Genomic DNA, 23,208 nt, shown 5'->3' with positions numbered 1-23,208 from the left:
GTCTAAAGGACTTTGAGTTTATAACAGACTTCCCAACTTACTCCTGTCTCTTCAAAAAAGCATGTCTCTTGTTTCTTCCCTGGACCTGCCTATGGTTTTGCCACAGCCCATACATATATCCCTAATTACAATTCTTTGTTATTCCCAAATAAACCCTTCTTCTGCTGGTAAAATAACTGGTAGGTTTTTTTCTTTTTTTTAATGTTAATTTATTTGTGTGAGAGAGAGAGAGGCAGCACAAGGGGGTAGGGGCAGAGAGAGAGGGAAACACGGAATCTGAAGCAGGCTCCAGGCTCTGAGCTGTCAGCACAGAGCCCGAAGCGGGATTGAACTCACCCCCCTCGAGATCATGACCTGAGCCGAAGTTGGACGCTTAACCGACTGAGCCACCCAGGCGCCCCAGTAATATTCACTTTTGAAGTTAAATGTTACAAGGTTCACTCATGCTGATGAGTAAGTAGTGGACTTCTCCTGTAACAGCAGAGTGACTATAATGTATTGGACTCTTGCAACTGCTAGGAGAGAGCATCTAAAGTGTCCTCGGCACACACAGAAAATTCTTCACTCTGTGGGCTGAGGGATAGGCTCATTAGGTGGATTGTGGTAATCGTTCTGTAGGCAGATAAGGTTAGGGGTCTACAGAAAAAAGAAGACAAGGCACAGATTTCCTAACATAAGACAAGTCCCTTTAGACCCCCAGCCACGTTAGGATCTAGACCAGCACTACTTACCCAAAGCACATGTTTGGTGAACGTCCTGGGATATGTCAAAATTGCAGAAAAGTAGACATCAGTAGTTAATGATTTTAAGGCAGCCAAATGTAAAAACAAATATGCACTACCAGGCCAGGAGATAGTCTAGTCATAACAGAGATAATAAACCCACGGCAAAACTTCCACTGCTGTTTCCAAAGTAAAGATGGACTTCACACACATTCTTGAATGGTTTTGGGGGAATTAAACCCCTCTGAGCATCCAAATACCAGACTGAGAGAGCCACAGAATGGATGATGACCACCCACGGTGGCCCTGTAACTTCAATCAACCAGGATCTGGACTCTTGCCAACGTGGGATGACTTTTGAGTGAGCGTATACTAAAATGTCCTTTGCCAGGCCCCTTCATAAATATGCATATGCCACTAGCTTAAAACTTCCCCCAAGTCTTTTGTCTGGGGGAGTCACCATTTTAGGAAATGTCCTTGGGGTTCTTATTTGTTGCAAGGAAAACCTGTCTTTTTCCTATTCTTTGGCTTGGTGGTGTCTTTTGGCTCAACCCCCAACAAGAGGTGAAACCACATTCGGGTTACAATTTAAGAATATATACGGATATTTGCTTTCTAAACCTTCAACAACTGGATATTCATGAATGGAAAAGAAGATGCTGAAAGAGGAAACACAAGAAGCAGAGAATTTAATAAAAAGGACAGAAATTTAGGCACCAAAATATGTAGTTCTCTGTTCCTATATATCTGTATTCGGGTTTCAGCAAAAAGTGAGTACTTACTTTGCAATTGGGAATAGGCAGCCAAGCAAATTTTTGATCTCCTTTAATCTGTTTGTGTGAAGGGAGAGCCCAGAGTGGAGCCAGACCTGGAAAATTTTCAGAAGGTAGATCTGGGTGGGGCTGTGGGGGGATAAAGGTTCTAGGCTTCTGATCTCCCTGCTTATGATATATTTCCAGTTCTGTCTTCCTGACTTTGTATAGGGGACAATGACATTTTAAGAGCTGCCCTAAAATGTGCTCCTGTTGATTATTTTGAAATTAAAGACACTTACGAAACAGCCTACACCTGGGGCACCTGGGTGGCTCAGTCGGTTGAGTGTCTGACTTGGGCTCAGGTCATGATCTCACTGTTCATGGGTTTGAGCCCCACATCAGGCTCTGTGCTGACAGCTCAGAGCCTGGAGCCTGCTTTGGACTCTGTGTGTGTGTCTCTCTCTGCCCTTCCCTGCTCGTGCTCTATTTCTTTCTCTCTCTCAAAAATAAATAAACATCAAAAAAAAAAAATTAAAAAGAAAAGAAACAGCCTATGCAAAAAGAACACTGACTCACATTTAATTGCAAAACAGAAATATCAGTCTCCATGTAATAGATACCTTTCCAGCACCAAGAGGTAAAGAGACATTCTGTCACCAAAGACAGAAAAGAGCTGAGGTCTGCATGAACAAACCTTACTTTTCATTAATTTATTACCACTACACAATTTCCATTTAATTCCTTACTAACTGAAGGCCCAAACAGCGGTTTCCTTTATGCTGTCAAATCCTCACAGACTTATTGTCTCTTTCTCTACGAAGTATAAAAACTATTTGCATTGGTTATTTCTATGGTTTTCAATTTCATTATTGGGCTTTTATGCACATGTAATTAAACTTTGAGATTTTTTTGTCTCCTATGACTGGTCTCAGTCAATTTGATTCTTAGACCAGCTAAAAGAACCTTGAATGGTAAAGGAAAATTATTTCTCCGCAACAACGTTTTCCCTAAAGTCCTAAATAACTTAAAGTGCAGGGTTGAATATCTGTTCAAGCCCATCTATAAAGAATTAGCAATCTATCTGCATACACGATGAAATTCTTTTCCATCTGGGTTAAGAACATTCTAAATTTGATCACCTTTTTTTAACACCTTGTTTCAGTGCCAAAGGTGATGGCCATTGTGTCATATCCTGGGACACACTGGAGGTAAAAATGGTCATTTTCAATGACGAGTTTGTGTCCATTCGTGCTAAAGGTGATTTTGCTTTCAGTGGCTACAGGAGAGCTCTGGTTAATAAGATGGAGGAGAAGTGTCTACGGAGGCAGGACTTCCCTGAATTTATTAGAAATGACCTCAAATCAAAATTTGTATGTACTATCAGACTCTTTCCTTATTCCTTCTTAATGCATGAGATACAGTTTGATGCCTGATGGTGGGTAATCCTATTGAGGCCATGAGAAATCAAGGATAAACACAGGGGTGCCCGGGGGGGTCAGTCAGTGAAACATCTGACACTGGTTCAGGTCATCATCCCACCGTTCGTGAGTTCGAATCCTATACTGGGTGAGCTCAGCCCCACACTGGGTGAGCCACCCTTGGGATAAGTCCCACTTCTCTCTCTCTCCCTCCCTCTGCATCTCGCTCAATTGCTCCCTCTCTTTCTTATTTAATACAAGTGTTACTCTTTTCTTGGTATAGCTGAACAGAAACTAACAGCTACAAAATGAAATTATTATATTTTCATTCTATCAGTGTTAAATGTGAGCACCACCTGCTACCCACCACCATCATAATATTGGTTTAAACAACTCAGAAATTATTTCCACTCCATACCCAACATGTGTAAGGGCAGCAAGAGCTGTGAAGGAACATGGAGATTTCTGGCCCAAGATTGGGTGGGCTGTTTGAAGCAGAAATGCTCACTGCCTGCTCAACTAATCAGTCCCTGGCACAGAGCCCAGACCATGAGACAGTACTAATCACGGGGCTGAGTGGGAGTGAGGGACATACCTGCCAGCAACGTCTGCATCACTGGAAGGTCATCCATCTACATGGTATTTCCATCATCCAATACCCCACTTACTATCCACTGTCACTAATCTAGGCATGAGAAAGTTCAGTAATCGGTCACTCGACAGCATCTGGCCCTTAGTAACATCCAGGAATTCATTTAAATTATGAAGAAAAAAGGGCACCTGACTGGCTCAGTCAGTAGAGCACACAACTCTTGATCTCAGGGTTGTGAGTTTGACCCCTACATTGGATGTAGATAGAGATTACTTAAAATCTTTAGGGGCGCCTAGGCTGGCTCAGTGGGTTAAGCATCCAACTTCGGCTCAGCTCATGATCTCATGGTTCGTGGGTTCAAGCCCCTCATCAGGCTCTGCACTAGCAGTGTGAAGCTTGCTTAGGATTCTCTCTCTCTACCCCTCTTTCACTTGCGTTCTCTCTCTCAAAACAGCTAAAACTTAAAAAAAAAAAATTTGAGCCCTGGTTAAACTTTTTCTCAGATAAACAGCATTGATCGGATCTCTCTCCATTTATAAAGGCCCTGGTACTTTTTTAGGTTTGAGTCCTCACTGATGTGGTTTGAAGTGTTGGGGATGGAACCAGTGGCCAAGAAAGAAATCTTGAGTTGTCTTTGGTGCAAAAAGTTGTTTTCATTGAAGCATGGGGACAGCACCCATGGGTAGAAAGAGCTGCACCAGGGTTGATGGATGACTGATTATATACGTTCAGGTTGGAAGGGGGTTAGGGATAGCATAAGTCTCTAAAGAATTTTGGAAGCAAGGTTTCTAGGACCTTGAGGGAGCTAGCTGCTGTTAGGAAAAAAAGTCATTTACCACTGTTTAGTAAAAACTCAGTCATAAGACCCTTCAGATGTATATCAGGGGGTCATAAGCTTGGAAGATGATTGCCAACATAGATCTTGGGGTGGGGGTGGAGATAAAGGAAGTTTCCAAAGGAATTCTTATATGTTAAAGTGGACTTACAGGGGGGTGCTTGAGTGGCTCAGTCAGTTAAGTATATGACTTCAGCTCAGGTCATGATCTCACTGTTCGAGTTCGAGCCCCATGTCGGGCTCTGTGCTGACAGCTCAGAGCCTGGAGCCTGCTTTAGATTCTGTGTCTCCCTCTCTCTCTGCCCCTCCCCTGCTCGCACTCTGTCTCTGTCTCTCAAAAATGAATAAATGTTAAAAAAAAAAACTTTTAAAAAAAGTAGACTTACAGAATCCTGCAGGGACGGGGGGGGGGGCGCAGATAATGTTAAGCTACAATTCTCTTTTTCCCTTAGCAAAGTGTCAACATCAAGGCAGCTGAACTCGTAGAATAATGTCACTCTGCTTGTTTCAAGGACTTGTCAAGGGGCTGTGGGCAGTAAAGAAATTTCTCAATTGCCTTTGTTTCCCCCATTAATCCCCCTTAACAATCTTTACCCTTAAATCTTTAAGTGTGATGAGGGTGGAAGGTCTCATCTTCTGTAGCTTCTTCCTGCCAAATAAGGGACGTAGAGATGTCCCTACCTATGAGCCAACACTGGTCAGTTGGGGACTTATATATATATATATATGAGTTACAAAAGCCAGAGGCAGCTGAGTCCAAGGGAGACCGCACGTATGGACCTTCCCGAGTGGAAAGGATCATCTGTCAGATTGAAGCTATGGCAGTCAAACAGCCTGGGCGCCAGGTGGAGGAGAGACATGGGAGAAATCAACAAAACCTGATTAGAACACCAAAAAGAAAAAGCAGCTCAAAAAAGAGTCCTTTGATAGTTGACATAAATCTTCTTCGAATCCAAGAGTTTGACCAATCGTTAAAGGAAAGAGAGGGATCATTTAAAGGGCCAACTTGAGCATTCACATCTGTTCGAAACCCAGAAGTATGTTTGTAGTAATCTGGAATGTATGCCCAGCACTGTCTTTGTGATAGCACATGTCCCCGTTTCTGCAGCAGTTAAAACATCTAATGCCATTTTATTTTGTAAAACTGCCTTATGCATTTGTGTCCCTTCAGTATTTAACAGGGAAATGCTACTTTGAGTGTCATTTAAGGCTTTGACCACGTACTTATTTCCACGTAACAAACAACATCCTCCAGTCCCAAAGAGGGATCAAAGATGGTCATACCAATGAAACAGAACATGCCCACTGTTGTTTTACACGTAGAAGGTCGGCTGGGTTGCTAATGGTCCATGCATCCAGGCAACACCCAAAGTACAGGGGCTTATCCAGCCTGGGTGAAGCCATGGCCACAAGTTAGAGCCACACAGACACTGGGTCCCATTCAGGGCTCATCATCTAATTCTGGGCCTCCTTGAACTACAGTTAGGATATCACGGGCCAGGGAGGGTGGGTGATGGGTACTGAGGAGGGCACCTTTTGGGATGAGCACTGGGTGTTGTATGGAAACCAATTTGACAATAAATTTTATATATTGGAAAAAAAAAAAAAAAGGATATCACGGGCCGTTTGGTTTTGGAGAGCCACCTTTCCAGAGCACTGTGGATACAAGGCCAAAAGTAAATAGCAATTAATTTTTTAAGGCCTGAGCTGTTTGCTAAGTTATCTGTACACTAAAAAGGATGGTCTGTTGTCATTTTGTGGAGACCAAAGTCATCCAAATCTAGGGACAATTTCTCCTAGCAAGGTTTTTGTCACCTCGATGGCCTTTCTACTGAGTAGCCTGGTATAAACCCTGTTTTACCTTCCATTGGCTATTTGGTGGAGGGTGGGGGATAAAGATTTTTCCCTCATTATTAACAAGCCAGTCCTGTGCATTTTTTGAACATACTCGTTCCTGGGCTATGTGAATGTTTCAGTGTTGAATAGACTGGTGTTATGGACTTTATTGGAGTTAGACTGGTTTAAGACTTAGCATTTGTTTATTTGGTGCTGCCCACTTGGCTGCAGGGCCTGCCAAATTGTTTCCCTTAGATCCTAAGGTCATATCTTTTTGCTGTCTTTTGAGGCGAATAACAGTCACCTCCGTCAGCAGATGTACAGCCTCAAGAAGAGTAATCACTTAGGGCCCATATTTGATTGGGGAGTTGTTATGACTTGATTATAATCCCCTTTTCTTCCAAATTGCCCCATGTAAGATTAGGAAGGCACACTTAGCTTCTTTTGAGGTCCTATGCCAATTTTAAAGCACAGACGAGTGCTGTTATCGCTGCTTTTGGGGCAGATCTATTTGCTGGGAGGGCTTTGGCTTCAACAGTTTGAGTCAGACTGACTACAGTCTATCCAGCTTTTCCTATGCCCTTTTCTCCCATGAAACTTCTGCAGGGGCGCCTGGGTGGTTCAGTCGGTTAAACGTCCAACTTCAGCTCATGTCATGATCTCATGGCTCATGAGTTCGAGTCCCACATCATCAGCACTGAAAGCAGTGAGCCTCCTTCAGATCCTCTGTTCCCCTCTCTCTGCCCCTCCCCCGCTCGCTCTTTCAAAAATAAACATTAAAAAAAATAAAGTTTGACAAGTGTTAGGTATTATTTGAGGTATATCTAAGAGCATAGCCTGGTATTTAGTAAGTCGACCTCCCATCATCCACTGGTGGCCTTTGGTCTCAAAGCACTCTGGCCCTGATGTGGAGTCATTATTGTCAGGGACTGTCCCACTGTTAAGTTTCGAGGCTTCTTCGTACCAGGAGGGCTGTTGAGTGCTTGGATAAAGCCTCTATTTGGAATTGTACATCAACAGAGGTGGTTCCTGGGACAAATAGGACTAAGGAATAAAACCATCAAGAAGCTCTCTTTGAGGTCTAGCCTTACCAGTATCCTAATTATGAGGAATCACTGACAAGTGGGAGAAGACTTGTCTCAGGAGATCAGGGCATCCCCAAGTACACCATCCAGTCCAATCATAAGGAAAGTTTAGTCATCCATTATGCCCACAAGTCCATAGTTAACCCCATGGAGTGGGGTACGCTCTGGCTTTTAAGGAGAAATTTTTCCATTCCAGCCACACAGAACTGATCAAGGTGATAGATGAGTGACATAATTATTGAGGACTCTATCCCATTTTCCAGCTGTTCACATATTCACATATCCACAGGGTCCTGTTATCCCCAGAGAATAATAGGCATGAAGACTGTCTATACATGAGCTATTGTGTCAATTTCTCTGAAGTTCACCTCAAATTGTCCGGCCTGGGCAAACAACAAACAACCAGAACTGAATACCCGTAAAGATCAGTTATTGAAACATAGTTTTTTCTCTCCATAATCACCCTTATTTCCAGAGACAGCCAAATGAGGGCTAATTTGATTGAAAAACAAATCCAATTTTTAACAAACTTGGCCTATTATTTACATAAACTCAGTAAGAATAGTCATTGACCATACAGATCTTTTAAAATCGTTTTACTTAGGAGCGCCTGGGTGGTTCAGTCAGTTAAGGTCCAACTTCGGCTCAGGTCATGATCTCGCTGTTTGTGAGTTCAAGCCCTGCATCAGGCTCTGTGCTGACAGCTCAGTGCCTGGAGCCTGCTTTGGATTCTGTGTCTCCCCCGCTCTCTGCCCCTTCCCCCACTCGTGCTCTGTTCTCTCTTTCTCTCTCTCTCTCTCTCTCTCAAAAATAAACATTTAAAAAAGTCTTTTTGGGAGGCACGTAGGTAGCTCAGTTGGTTGAGCGTCCAACTTTGGCTCAGGTCATGATCTCACAGTTAACGGGTTCAAGCCCTGCATTGGGCTCTGTGCTGACAGCCCAGGGCCTGGAGCCTGCTGCAGGATTCTGTGTGTGTCTCTCTCTGCCCCTCCCCTGCTCGTGCTCTCTGTCTCAAAAATAAACATTAAAAAAAAAAAATTGTTTTTTTAATTTGCTTTACTTGAACTTCTCATGAGGAATCTAGATTGAACTTTTAGTAGCCTCTCTAGGCCAGAAGCCAAGCCAAGTACTTGCCATCAAACATGCCTACAATATCTATAGATTTGGGTGAATTCCTCTGCTCAAGATCCCCAAGATATCCTCAGATTCCTAGACTCGCCAGGAAGTGACATTCTCTACTCACCTGGTGAGGCTGCTGGCAAGTTTGTAAGAAGGTATCAGGCCAACATCCCCAAGGGGCACCATTGGCTCCGTGTTTCATAAAGTCAACATCAATTCCTTAAAGCCATCTGGTCATATCTGAGTCTATGCATGTCTCTCAAATACGACATTCCAGTCAAAGCTTTGGTAAAATAACCAATGTTTCCAATGGTGTCCTGTTGCAAGGAGAGTAGATTCTTTATGGAACTTTTGCAAATAACTATGACTGCCAAGGAAGAAAGCATACTCACTGAGACTTTTTGAATTTCAGAGGGTTCAGGTAGAGAGAAAAGTTAAATGCTTCAATTTTTTCACAAAGGAATATTTTATCATATTTTTGTCAGTCATAGATACCTTAAGAGAAAGTTTCCTTAATCTGGAAGAGCAAACATTAGAGAACCAGCAATGTTTCAAAGAAGAGTCGTAAAAACTAATCGTTTAGTTCGTTTTGTCCCATGTTACTAATTCTTCAATTTGTTTTTTTTTTTAATTATTTTTTTAACGTTTTTTTATTTATTTTTGAGACAGACAGAGACAGCGCATGAACAGGGGAGGGTCAGAGAGAGAGGGAGACACAGAATCTGAAACAGGCTCCACGCTCCGAGCGGTCAGCACAGGGCCCGACGCGGGGCTCGAACTCACGGACCGCGAGATCATGACCTGAGCCAAAGTCAGACGCTTAACCAACTGAGCCACCCAGGCGCCCCACTAATTCTTCAATTTGAATGCAACCTTTTTAGTTCTGGAAATTCTTACCCATTTGAGTTTTAAGATCTTAAAGATATGTATTTGTCCTAAAAGTCCTTTTTATGAATCCCTTTATATGCTCTGTAAGAGCACTGGAACAATTAAAATGACAAGGACCCAGAAATTGACATTGTTAAAGAACTGAGAGTTCATTATAGTGCAACTGACAGGGAAAATCAGTGATTTCTGTGACACAGAACACAAACACCTCTATAACCTGCACATCTTGATGACCTTAAACTACAACATACCAACGAAACAAGACTAATTAGTCAAAAAGATTCCCTTTAAGATCTAAATCTTGGGGAAGTTTGTTAAAACCTTAGACAGTTTTAAAGCACATGCCTAAATAGGATTAGGATCACCAAAGGCCTGATAAAGTCAAAACACAGAAACTGGTTTTTCTAGGCTGACAAAGAAAAAAGAAAACCATTTTGTTTACATTTTCTTATCAAGAGAAAACCAACAATCCAGGAAACTTTGTCTTTTAAACAAGAGAGTAAACAGAATGTGCTTATTTTTTTTTTAATTTTTAAAAAAATGTTTATTTTTGAGAGAGGGAGACAGAGCACAAGTAGGGGAGGGGCGAGAGAGGGGGAGACACAGAAGCAGACTCCAGGCTCTGAGCTGTCAGCACAGAGCCCGACGCGGAGCTCGAACCCACAAACTGCAAGATCATGACCTGAGCTGAAGTCGGATGCTCAACCGACTGAGCCACCCAGATGCCCCAGAATGTGGTTTTTAAAAATCTATTCATTTCAACTTCAGTCCATCCTGACCATACATAAAATTCCTTTCCAAAGATTTCTCTTCACAAACCTTCTACAACTTTCCTTTGCATTCAGATTTTGTCCCAAGCCATTGCTCTCCAAACAACCAGGACAAAATTACCTTCAACAAAAATGTATTTTCATTCCTTACATTTTTCTTACACATCTCCTACTTTTCTACATACAGAGTTGCTTCCTTTATTTCCATCAGTCTTAATTACATTTAGCAGAATGTAGCATTCTTAGGAACCTTAGTCTCCAATGCGAACTAAGTAGTAACCAATTGTGAACTGTTATACCAGAATTCTTTACAAGGAAAATTCATGAATCAATCAAACAGAAAGCATGTTTACCAACAGACCCAAATATCCTTAGTTTCTCAGCAACAGGAAGTCAACAGTAGATACACCTTATGTTTAGTAATCAATGCCTTATCCTATTTGGAAAACACATAGATAGAAATCCAATGAATTCAATCCAAGGAAAGCTTTAAAGTCTCAGGTTACCAAAAACTTTGAAAGCTATCTTAACAATTACCCATGAAATCTTTGAGACAAAGTTAACCGTTATTTTTTTTTTTTAATTTTTTAACGTTTATTATTGAGAGACAGAAAGTGAGCAGGGGAGGAGCAGAGATAGAGGGAGACACGGAATCCAAAGCAGGTTCCAGGCTCCAAGCTGTCAGCACAGAGCCTGACGCAGGGCTCGAACTCACAAACCCCAAGATCATGACCTGAGCTGAAGTCGGACACTTAACTGACTGAGCCACCCAGGCACCGCAACCATTATTTTAAGTCATCTTTTTATTACAAATTGCAACAGAGAACACGAGCTTATTTGACCTTTAGTAAACATTGGTGGAATGAAAGTGTCATATTTAATGATGATAACTCTAAATTTGGACATGTCTATTTTAATTAAACCAACAAACTTAAGTTTGAATACCAAATTATGTTCCACCTGGGTCCACACAAAAATCCATCAATTTAGGGGCACCTGGGTGGCTCAGTCAGTTACGTGTCTGACTTTGGCTCAGGTCATGATCTGGCAGTTTGTGGATTCAAGCCCCACATCGGGCTCTATGCTGACAGCTCAGAGCCTGGGGCCTGCTTCAGATTCTGTGTCTCCCTCCCTCTCTGCCCCTCCCCTGCTCATGATCAGTCTCTCTCTCAAAAATAAACATTTTTTTAAAAAGTCAATTTGTGGGGCGCCTGGGTGGCTCAGTTGGTTGAGCATCTGACTTCAGCTCAGGTCATGATCTCGCAGTTTGTGAGTTCGAGCCCCGCGTCAGGCTCTGTGCTGACAACTCAGAGCCTGGAGCCTGCTTCCGAGTCTGTGTCTCCATCTCTCTCTGCCTCTCCCCTGCTCATTCTCTGCCTCTCTCTCTGTCAAAAATAAATAAACTTTAAAAAATAAAAAATTTAAAAAAAAAATTAAAAAAAAAATAAAATTAAATAAAATTAAATAAATAAATAAAAAGTCAATTTGTTCCCCATTGTCAATTTTTACCTGGGACACTGGTGGGAAAATCTGAAGTGGGTGGCCCAAAGGGGATGCTCTTTGCTCCCTGACACCAAGGGTAAGAGGAGGAGGCAATGGGTGCCAGAGGCACCCAGGATGGCATAGGAACCACTTACGTGGACTGCACTCCAAGTGGTACAGAAACAGGAGGGAGAGGCAGAAGAGGCGAGGTGCTGCCAGAAGGCAGAGAGAGAGGGCTCCCAGTTCTAAACCTCAGCTGATTGGACAGATGAGCACATGCCATGTTTTTTTTCTACCAAAATGGAAATATGCCATCCATGTCAGGCTGGAGAAGACAGGGAATTTCCCCAAAACAAAGGGAGTTTTGGGAGCTGTTTGGGAATCTTTCTGAAAGTCCGCATCCAGAGATACTGACTCCAATTATAGCCATTAGCCTGGAAAATGAACGGGAGAGAAGCCTCCACATCTATTAAGAGGAACAGTGAGAGTCAGCGTCCCATTCATTAGGGATGGCCTGTGTTTTGTCCAGCAACCTGGGTTTATTTGGAGGCCTGTTTAGGCAATTATCCTCTGATATGTCAGGAGGGAGTTAACTGGCCTGGTTACTGACCAGACACGTTCTGCCAGAGCCTCTTAGTTCCAGATCCTGACTTACAGCCCTGAAGGCCTGGACCTAGGGTAACTGTCCATCTGCCCTATTTCCTGCACAAGAGATCTAACTGATAAAGCCCACTGAGGCCATGCAGTGTTACAGATCAGTCCTTTCCTAAACTTTGCAATCCAAACTGTTTCCAGTGGGTTAAAACGCATTCCAAGGAAAAGTCCCTAGGAACTGAAGAAGAGAGAAGGTCCATTACCAAAAATCCCACCCAGCTCCTGGTGTCGAAAGCGACTGGAGGCATCCTTCGAACGAAAATCACTGTTGATCACTGCCTGCCATAAAGGGCCTGTAGGAAGGATGCTAGTCTCCCCCCATTCCTCGTTGCACCCTAGGCTACAGATGGGTGGCTGTTGAACGGACTGAAGTACAGTGCCTTATGGTGGGCAAGCCTTCTAGTGACGGCTGCACTACTGCCTTCCTGTGAAGGCTGTGATGTTGTTTTTATTTTTAATCTTTTTATTTTTTTAATTTATTTTTTATTTAAATTTTTTAATTTATTTTTTTAACTTACATCCAAGTTAGTTAGTATATAGTGCAACGAAGATTTCAGAAGTAGATTCCTTAATGCCCTTTATCTGTTTAGCCCACCCCCCTCCCACAACCCCTCCAGCAACCCTCCGTTTGTTCTCTATATTTAAGTCTCTTATGTTTTATCCCCCTTCCTTGTTTTTATATTATTTTTGCTTCCCTTCCCTTATGTTCATCTGTTTTGTATCTTAAAGTCCTCACGAGTGAAGTCATATGATATGTCTTTCTCTGACCAATTTTGCTTGGCATAATACCTTCTAGTTCCATCCACGTTTTGCAAATGGCAAGATTTCATTCTTTTTGACTGCCGAGTAATACTCCATTGTATACATATACCAAATCTTCTTTATCCATTCATCTATCAATGGATATTTGGACTCTTTCCATACTTCGGGTATTGTCGATAGTGCTGCTATAAATATTGGGGCACATGTCCCCGTTCAAAACAGCATACCTGTATCCCTTGGATAAATACTTAGTACTGCAATTGCTGGGTCGTAGGGTAGTTGTATTTTTAATTTCTTGAGGAACCTCCATACTGTTTTCCAGAGTGGCTGCGCCAGTTTGCATCCCCATGTGCTGTTTTCTAACCCATAGAAAACGCTAAAACAGTTTTACAAGGGAAAATCACCCAATTCGGTAGTCTAAGTAGTTAGTAGAGGACAGTGATGGAAAATGGTAAAGATAGAAATCCATCATGGTCTAAGCAACATTCCATCACAAGTAGTCTTTACAAGCAACCTCTCTAGGAAATGGCCCCCACTTGGGATTTAACTCAATGGGGTCCTGGTTTTGGCCGGCTCCCAGGGCAGGTCCTGCAGCCAGAAGTAGCTAGACCAGGGATGTGGAGGGGATCACATTAGACCCATGAGGACTCAAATAGGAGTCTTAAGACTGGCAGCAAGGCTAGTCACAAGTGGCTGTCCCGTGCCCAAGACAGACAACTTTGTATAAGGAAAGGAATACAAAAGAGGGCATCAAGTTTCTGAGCCTTATTACCATCGCGGCCAGGGTACTAACTTCCAGCCAAAAGGCAGGCTTTCTCCTCCATAGGGTAGCCACGGGCTAGATAGAGGATTGCAGCCTGAGCAATCCACAGGGAAGTGTTCCAATAGACCATACTCCTCGAAAGGCCCCTGAAATGAAAGTAAAGGAAGAGAAAATAATACTCCTCAGGTTTGCACCAAGGCTCAGAGTCCAAATGAGAAGGCTCAACCCCACGTTAGGACACCAAATGATGTGGTTTGAAGTGTTGGGGTCCAGAGCCAATGGCCAAAAAAGAATTCTTGAGATGTCTTCAGTGCAAAAAGGTGATTTTATTAAAGCATGGGACAGGACCCATGGGCAGAAAGAGCTGCACTGGGGTTGTGACAGATGACTGATTATGTATATTCAGATTGGGGGGAGGTTAGGGATGGCATAAGTCTCTACGGAATTTTGGAAGCAAGGTTTCCAGGACATTGAGGGGGTTAGCTTTTGTGTAAGAAAAGGTCATTTACCACTGTTTAGTAAAAAATCAGTCATGAGACCCTTCAGATGTATATCAGAGGCCATATGCTTGGAGGATGATTGCCAGCATATATCTTGTAAGGTTAGAGACAAAGGAAGTTTCCAAAGGAATTTTTCTATGTTAAAGTAGACTTAACAGGATCCTGGGGGGTCAGGATAATGTTAAGCTAAGACTTCCCTTTTGCCCTTAGCAAAGTGTCAACATCCAGGCAGCTGAGCTCCCAGAGGAAGGTCACTCTGCCTGTTTCAATGGGCCGTAAGCAGTAAAGAAATTTAATTTTTCAGTTGATTTGGTTTCCCACATCACTCACTGAAGTTCTAGTTTTACTACACAGGTAAAATTCTTCATGATGATTCGTTCTCTGACGCTCAATGAGCAATGACGAATGGTTCAAGATCATCCCACATTTACGATGTTTATAGGTTTCTTTTTTTTTTTTTTTTTTAAGTTTATTTATTTTTGAAAGTGCGAGCAAGTAGAGAAGGGTACAGAGAGAGAGAGAGGGAGACAGAGAATCTGAAGTGGGCTCCACACCGATAGCAGAGAGCCCAACAACAGGCCTGAATTCACAAACCACGAGATCATGACCCGAGCTGCGTTAGACACTTAACTGACTGAGCCACCCAGGCGCCCCTAAAGTTTATAGATTTCTGAACTAGGAGGGATTATTTGTTGGTAAAAGACTAAAGAACCCTCACTAAAGGGTCTCTCAAATTGATTCCACTTAGCATTTTTAAATTACTGATGTTCAGAAATATTTGACTAGATAAGTGAACCCAACCCTATTTTCAAAATGGTTCAAAGAATTATTTTCAGCATGCACTGGGTACTTTTCCACATTTTCCAACTTTTCTTTCCATGAACTTGAACGTTTAGATATTTGGTCTGAGTCTTCTCGTGCAGTAACACACTGTTTTGGAAAAGTAGCCAACTTACAAAGGGAATTTTTCCAAAATGTTTTATATCCTTCATCATTTTTGGCAAGAAGATTCTTATTGTGGCCACTTGTCTCAGTTTGGATATATCCTTCACAAAATCCCTGCTGTCCTTCACTGTCTTCATCATCGTCCTAGTCTATCAAGTGAAAAATCTCAAGGCCACTGCTACATGAATGTCTCCCCACTGAGACTCTGCAATGAAGTTTCTATGTGTGGTTTTGGCCAGAAGGCCTGCATGTCATGAGAAGATATACTTAAAAGACATCAAAAAACACAAAAGAAAACTCATTGCCCTTACTACTCACAGATGAGTATACTTAAAAACTCTAATATGCAGGGGCACCTGGGTAGCTCAGTCCATTAAGCGTCTGACTTTGGCTCAGGTCATGATCTCATGCTCATGAGCCCATGTTGGGCTCTGTGCTGACAGCTCAGAGTCTGGAGTCTGCTATGGATTCTGTGTCTCCCTCTCTCTCTGCCTTCCCCCCCCACTTGCTCTCTCTCTCTCTCTCAAAAATAAACATTAAAAAAAATTTTAACAAATAAATAAACTCTAATATGCAAAGATAAAATCAATCCGAGAATGTCAGCAAGATAATGGAGTAGGAACCATGAGGACTTCATTCCTTATTGGAGACATGAACATATACACAATATATAACCAAAGAGCACTTTTGGGACTCCATAAGCCAATCCAGAGGTCACAAAAAGCCATCAAAGGCTTTTTGAAATCAAGAACAATCACATTGAAAAGGGAAGGAAAGTTTGTCACATGTGCCCATTAGGGTTGTCTTCCTTCTCTAGCACACCATGTGATGACTGCGAGAAAACTTTCAATCCCTCCTTTTTGCCTTGGAGACAAAGAGAATATTGGACGATGTGTCCCAATCTGTGACTTTTCGTGCAAGTGCATCAACTTACTTCGTTTTGCATGGCACAGAGTACAAGACAGAATGGCAGATAGCATGAATGCACCATTGGTTGTCATGAGTCAAAATGGCGAATACTGTGTTAGCACCAGAGAAACTGTAGTCCTGAAGATGGACATCAGGGAGAGCGAGATATCATGCGTGCTTAAGAGAGAGAAGTTTTTGGTTACTGGAAAGTTACACGTACAACGACCAAACGGGTGTGAGCAGATACAATTATTCTAGTCCAGCTGGCTGTTACTGGTGTTCTCCTGAAAACAACCACGTCCATAAAGACTAGAAGACATAGCTCGTTTAAATTCCCAAATCTCAACAAGAGATCAAAAACCATACAAAGAGACAGAAAAACATGGCACAGTCAAAAAACCAAGATACAGGGGTGCCTGGGTGGCTCAGTCGGTTAAGTGTCCGACTTCGGCTCAGGTCATGATCTCGCGTTCCGTGAGTTCGAGGCCCGCGTCGGGCGCTGTGCTGACAGCTCAGAGCCTGGAGCCAGTTTCAGATTCTGTGTCTCCCTCTCTCTGTCCCTCCCCTGTTCATGCTCTGTCTCTCTCTGTCTCAAAAATAAATAAAGGTTAAAAAAAAGAAAATTAAAAAAAAAAAAAAAAAAACAAGATACATCTGCAGAAAGTGGCTGTAGGCAATGGGCATCTATATTACTTGGTATACAATTCAAAATAACCATCTAAGTGATGATTAAATAGCTAAGAGTAAATAAATCAATTAAATAAAATATGGAAACTACTCTGGAAGACTCTGAAAATGTCAGTGAAACAGAAGTATAATCAAGGAATGAACAAAAAATGAGAGCTAAGTACAATAACTGAATTTGAAAATTCACTAGAGGCATTAATTATGACTTGATCAAGCAGAATAAAGAACTAAAAAACTTGAAGACAAGTTATTAAAATAATCATGTTAGATAAAAAAATAATAAAATGTGGGCATGGGACGAATGCCTGAGGGACCCGTTGAACACCATCAAGTCAACCAATATATTCATCAAGGGGACCCAATACGGTACTGAGAAAGAAAAGGGGGCAGAGAGCTTGTATGAGCAATTAATGATTTAAATGTCTCTCCTCCGCGGAAAGAAACAGACCTACAAAATCAAGAAGCACAATGAATTCCAAATAAAATAAACTAAAAGGCGTCCACACAGATACACAATACGATCACACTGCCAAGTATCAAAAACAAAAAGAAGATTTTAAAGGAACAAGAGAGAGCAACTCAGAGGATACAGGAGAGTTTTTACAGAATGATCGGTGGATTTCTGAGCAACAACCTTGTATAAAGAAAACCATCTATACTCTATTAATAGTCATGAAGGAAGGAGCAACTGGGTAGCTCAGTCAGTTAAGTGTCTCTCTTTTTTTTTTTTTTTTTTGCACAAAATTAATGTTTGTGTCATATTCCTGGATCCTTCACCAATGTTACATGAGGAAAAAAACAAAAGCAAAACAAATGAAAAACTGAAATCAGAATCACTAACGTTATCAAGTAGGGAAGCAAATAAATTAAAATCTAGCAGCCATCAGCAAGAGTACAGCAAAGACAATGCTGTGAAAAGAAACAAAGAAAATTGCTAGAAAACTGTATGCATCATACTCTTCCAAACCAGCAAAATATGCTCCTGCATACAATGGAACATAAACAGAATTTTTTTTCCTTTAAGCTACAGAAATGCAAGTTCCTTTTTAAATATTGTGGATGCGTAAAATGTGTTTATAATGGTAATTCTACTAAGCTATTACAGAGTGGGCCAGGAACACATTCATGGGTTCTGGGGATGATGTGTACCGTAATTCTTTGATTGGGATAGTGGACACTCTAGCCAAACAAACAAACAAAAAAAAGCGAACACAGAAGTACAAGACAAAGGCGAGTGAGACTTCTCTTATATCTTAGCAACATTTAGATGGAAATCAAATTTAAATGCAGTCCACTCTGCTTTGGAAGAGGCTTTGGTTCAGCTCCCAAATCTCGACTGCTTGACGCAGTCTCCTATGAGAATACTCAGAAGGTGTCTTCTCAAACAACAAACCTGTTTTTAGCGGTGGAGCCAGGCTCTTAGTAGCTGTGTCTGCATGGGACTGATAACCGATCACTATCTTTTTTTTTTTTTTTTTTTTTTAATTTTTTTTTTTTACGTTTATTTATTTTTGAGACAGAGAGAGACAGCATGAACAGGGGAGGGTCAGAGAGAGAGAGAGGGAGACACAGAATCTGAAACAGGCTCCAGGCTCTGAGCTGTCAGCACAGAGCCCGACGCGGGGCTTGAACTCACGGACCGCGAGATCATGACCTGAGCCGAAGTCAGACGCTTAACCGACTGAGCCACCCAGGCGCCCCAACCGATCACTATCTTTGGAGGAAGTCCTCACCTTTCCTTGTATGCCCTCCCTATATGTGTAACAGCCTCTCTGTTTTCACCTTCCGTAGTCCATATTGCTCCCTTGTCACCTTTAGCTCTAACGTTAACAACAGCTCCACATACATCATCGCTAGAGTCATCAAAAGATTCCCCAATAAGGCACGGCAGTGTCTCTAGCCAAAGGCCATCCAGATCACTTCGTCTCTGCTGTTCGATGTAATTAACCATCGTCCTCCTCGTTTCTTTTTCTCATCTTCCCACACAGGCTCAATACCATCCTTAGAAAGTGAGTAGTCACAGCCAGGCATTAAATTACTAGACAACTGGATGTGGTTGTACAGAGCCCGAAAGTCTTCAACGGTATCAAACTTAGAGATCAGCCGAAGGTTTGCTTGCCAAGTTTTGCTTTTATCATTTTTATTTTTTATTTTTTTTTTTTAATTTTTTTTAACGTTTATTTATTTTTGAGACAGAGAGAGACAGAGCATGAACGGGGGAGGGGCAGAGAGAGGGAGACACAGAATCAGAAGCGGGCTCCAGGCTCTGAGCCATCAGCCCAGAGCCCGACGCGGGACTCGAACTCACCGACGGTGAGATCGTGACCTGAGCCGAAGTCGGACGCTTAACCGACTGAGCCACCCAGGCGCCCCTCTTTTATCATTTTTATAAAACCAGAGTGCCCATCTGTTCTGTAAAGGAAGTTTAATACAGTTTTCTGGGTTAGCAACCTCCTGATTAGATTCTGTTTTCTCTTCTTCTGAAGGGGGGTGGGGATTAGGAGTAGGGGTGGTTTCCGGTTCCACAGTCGCCATCTTGTGTCTAATCTGACACAAGTCAGATCAAGTGTCTGACTCGTAATTTCGACTCAGGTCATGATCTCAGGTTCGGAGTTCAAGCCCCACATCGGGCTCTGCACGGACAATGTGGAGCCTGCTTGGGATTCTCTCTCTGCCCCTCACCCTCTCACTCTGTCTCTCTCAAAAGAAATAAATAACATTTTTTAAAAATAGTGGAGGAGCGGGACCCCTGGGTGGCTCAGTCGGTTCAGCTTCCGACTTCAGCTCAGGTCATGGTCTCAGGGTTCGTGAGTTCAAGCCCTACATCGGGGTCTGTGCTGACCGCTCAGAGCCTGGAGCATGCTTCAGATTCAATGTCTCCCTCTCTCTGCCCCTCCCTGCTCATGTTCCATCTCTCTCTCTCTCTCTCTCTCTCTTTCTCTCTCAAAAATAAATAAACAGGGGCACCTGGGTGGCTCAGTCAGTTAAGCGGCCAACTTCGGCTCAGGTCATGATCTCACGGTCAGTGAGTTAAAGCCCCGCGTCGGGCTCTGTGCTGACAGCTCGGAGCCTGGAGCCTGTTTCAGATTCTGTGTCTCCCTCTCGCTGACCCTCCCCTGTTCATGCTCTGTCTCTCCCTGTCTCAAAAATAAATAAAACGTTAAAAAAAAAATTTTTTTTTTAAATAAATAAATAAACATTAAAAATTTTTAAAAATAAAAAAAAAAAAATGGTGGAGGAGGCCTGAGTGGCTCAGTCAGTTAAACGTCTGACTTTGGCTCAGGTCATGATCTCATGGCTTGTGAGTTCAAACCCCCCAGCAGCTCTCTGCTGACGGTGCAGAGCCTGCTTCAGACCCTCTCCTCTCTCTGCCCCTCTCTCTCCCTTCTCAAAGATAAATATTTGTTTAATGTAGCATATGCATACCATGAATACTTTTCACCTTTGGAAAAGAAATAGATTTTGTCACATGATACAACTTAGATAAACCTTGAAAACATTATTTTAAGTGCAATAAATGACTCACAAAAAGTCAGATACTGTAGGATTCCACTGAGGGGAGACAGATGGTCATGGTGGTTGCTCAGAATAAAAGCTGAGTACTTATTGAAACACTGGAGAGACTACAGCTGCAGACAAACACCAGGGACAGTAATGTATCATGGGCTCTAAACAAGAAACAACAAAGCCTTTTTTAACTGGGATATTACAAAAACACAGACATTACACATCCCCAGATTAGGTCTGACAGGCCCCAGGATTATTAGCGTAGTTGACTGTTATTTTTGTTCTGCGGTACAAAGCAAGTACATGAAGCCTGGGACTGGAGGTTTTTTTGAATTCCCAAATCTCAGCAAAAGATCACAAGGTATACAAAGAAAGAGAAAATGTGTTCCAACCAAAAGACCAAAAATAGGGGCGCCTGGGTGACTCAGTCGGTTAAGCGTCTGACTTTGGCTCAGGTCATGATCTCATGGCTTGTGGGTTAGAGCCCCGCGTCAGGATCCATGCTGACAGTGTGGAGCCTGGAGCCTGCTTTGGATTCTGTGCCTCCCTCTCTTTCTGCACCACTCCCTCCTCCCCACCACATTCATTCTCTGTCTCTCTCTCAAAAATAAACAGACATTAAAAAAAATAATAAATTTTAAAAAAATAAACAAAACTCAAAACTGGCCCTAAATACAGAATATTAATTATCTGACAAAGAATTCAAAATAACAATCATAAAGATGCTCTTGGAGAAAAAAGAGAAAACAAACAGGTAAACAAATCATATCTGGAAAACTACTCACGACCAAAATGAAAATCCCAACAGACAAAGTATAAAAAACAACTAAAAAGAAATTGGGAGCTGAAGAGTTCAGTGACTGAATTTAAAAATACACTACAGGGGCGCCTGGGTGGCGCAGTCGGTTAAGCGTCCGACTTCAGCCAGGTCACGATCTCACGGTCCGTGAGTTCGAGCCCCGCGTCAGGCTCTGAGCCCCGCGTCAGGCGCTGGGCTGATGGCTCGGAGCCTGGAGCCTGTTTCCGATTCTGTGTCTCCCTCTCTCTCTCTGCCCCTCCCCCGTTCATGCTCTGTCTCTCTCTGTCCCAAAAATAAATAAAAAACGTTGGAAAAAAAAAATTAAAAAAAAAAAAAAAAAATACACTACAGGGGCGCCTGAGTGGCTCAGTCGGTTGAGTGTCCAACTTCATCTCAGGCCATGATCTCACAGTTCGTGAGTTCAAGCCCCGTGTTGGGCTCTGTGTTGACAGCTTGGAAGCCTGGAGACTGCTTTGGATTCTATGTCTCCCTCCCTCTCTCTCTGTCTCTTTCTCTCTGCCCCCGCCCTGCTCATGCTCTGTCTCTCTCTCTCTCTCTCTCTCTCTCTCTCCTCAAAAATAAATAAACATTAAAAAAATAAAAATATGCTACAGGTTCACAAGCAATATTCACCAAGGAAAAGAAAGAATCAGACATCTTAAAGGCCCCTTGTTTTAAATTCTCCATTGACGGAAGAAAATATGGAAAAGGACAGAGCCTAAGGGACTTGCAGGACACTAAGATAGGGAGCAATTTATATATTAAGGGGTTCTCCATGAAAAGAGAGAAATGGAGAAGAAAACTTACATGAAGAGTTAATGCCTTCCACTTCCCACATTTATGGGAAGAAAGACAAATTCAAGTAACTCAGCAAATTCAAAGTAGGATAAATGTCAAGACAGGAACACAGTGGCACATCATAATTAATTAACCTATCAAAAAGCACAGGTGAATAGAGAATTTTTAAACAGCATGACAAATGTAATTCATCATGTACGAGAGAGCTCCTATCAGATCATTAGCAGGGCTCTCAGCAGACCTAATAGGAAGAGGTGCGTGGGATAATATATTCAAGTGCAGAAAGATAAAAAATGTCAACCAAGAATGCCCTACCTGGCAAAACTGTTCTTCTACTATGGAGAAAAGAAGGCTTTCTCGGGTACAAACCCTGGAAGTTTACCACTAGATCTGCCCTACAAGAAATGTTAAAGAGAGTTCTTCCACTTGAAGTAAAAGGATTCTAAACACTACAACCACATGGAAATACGGAGTTCTCCGGTAAATGTAAATATTGCCACAAATACACAAACCTGAATACTGTAATGAGGTAGCACTAATCAATGTTTTTCTGCTACTAAAATTGTTCTCGGGGCGCCTGGGTGGCTCAGTCGGTTGAGCGTCCGACTTCAGCTCAGGTCACGATCTCGCGGTCCATGAGTTCGAGCCCCGCGTCAGGCTCTGGGCTGATGGCTCAGAGCCTGGAGCCTGCTTCTGATTCTGTGTCTCCCTCTCTCTCTGCCCCTCCCCCGTTCATGCTCTGTCTCTCTCTGTCTCAAAAATAAATAAACATTAAAAAAAATAAAATAAATAAATAAAATTGTTCTCAACCAAAGCATAAAAATCATAAATCTAGGTTACAGAGTACACAACATAAAAGGTAGAATGTGGGATGTTGCTGACATACAGTATGTGCAGGGGTGGTCCTAAGTAGGAGATTTTGAAGGCAATTGACAATATCAATTTTAAATGGTTTGTGACGCTCTTGGGGCACCTGGGCCCCAACCAACTGAGCCAAGTTGGTTAAACGTCAGACTCTTGATTTTGGCTCACGTCATGATCTCACAGTTCAGGAGTCTGAGCCCCACGTTGGGCTCTGCTTGGGATTCTCTCTCTCCGTTTCTCTCTCTGCCCCTCCCCTGCTTGGGCTTATGCTGTCTCTCAAAATAAATAAATACACTTTAAAAAAAGAAGAAGAAGAAGTTTAAGAAACTCCTGAATAACCAATGGGTCAAAAAAAAAAAAATCAAAAAGACAATCAGAAAATATCTGGAGACAAATGAAATAAAACATAACACACTAAAATGTACAGAATTCAGAAAAAGTCTAAGGACATAATCTATGGAACAAAAAGATGACCTGTGCAATGGAAGGAAATTTTTCAAAGAATCTAGCGGATAAGG

The 23,208-nt window shown here is 42.3% G+C and overlaps 1 protein-coding gene and 1 pseudogene across 1 annotated transcript in view; both read right to left on the bottom strand.

The window, feature by feature from the left end:
- ZNF761 (zinc finger protein 761) overlaps positions 1-23,208 on the bottom strand; it is a 79,117-nt gene that overhangs the window by 34,842 nt on the left and 21,067 nt on the right. The window lies entirely within an intron of this gene.
- LOC128778011 (eukaryotic translation initiation factor 4E-like) lies at positions 17,428-19,640 on the bottom strand (annotated as a pseudogene).

Source organism: Panthera pardus, unplaced genomic scaffold (genome assembly GCF_024362965.1).
Source record: "Panthera pardus isolate Hobbes unplaced genomic scaffold, ASM2436296v1 HiC_scaffold_18, whole genome shotgun sequence".
Classification (NCBI taxonomy): Eukaryota; Metazoa; Chordata; class Mammalia; order Carnivora; family Felidae; genus Panthera; species Panthera pardus.
The sequence above is the reverse complement of the archived record's forward strand: the minus strand, read 5'-3'. Positions and strand labels throughout refer to the sequence as shown.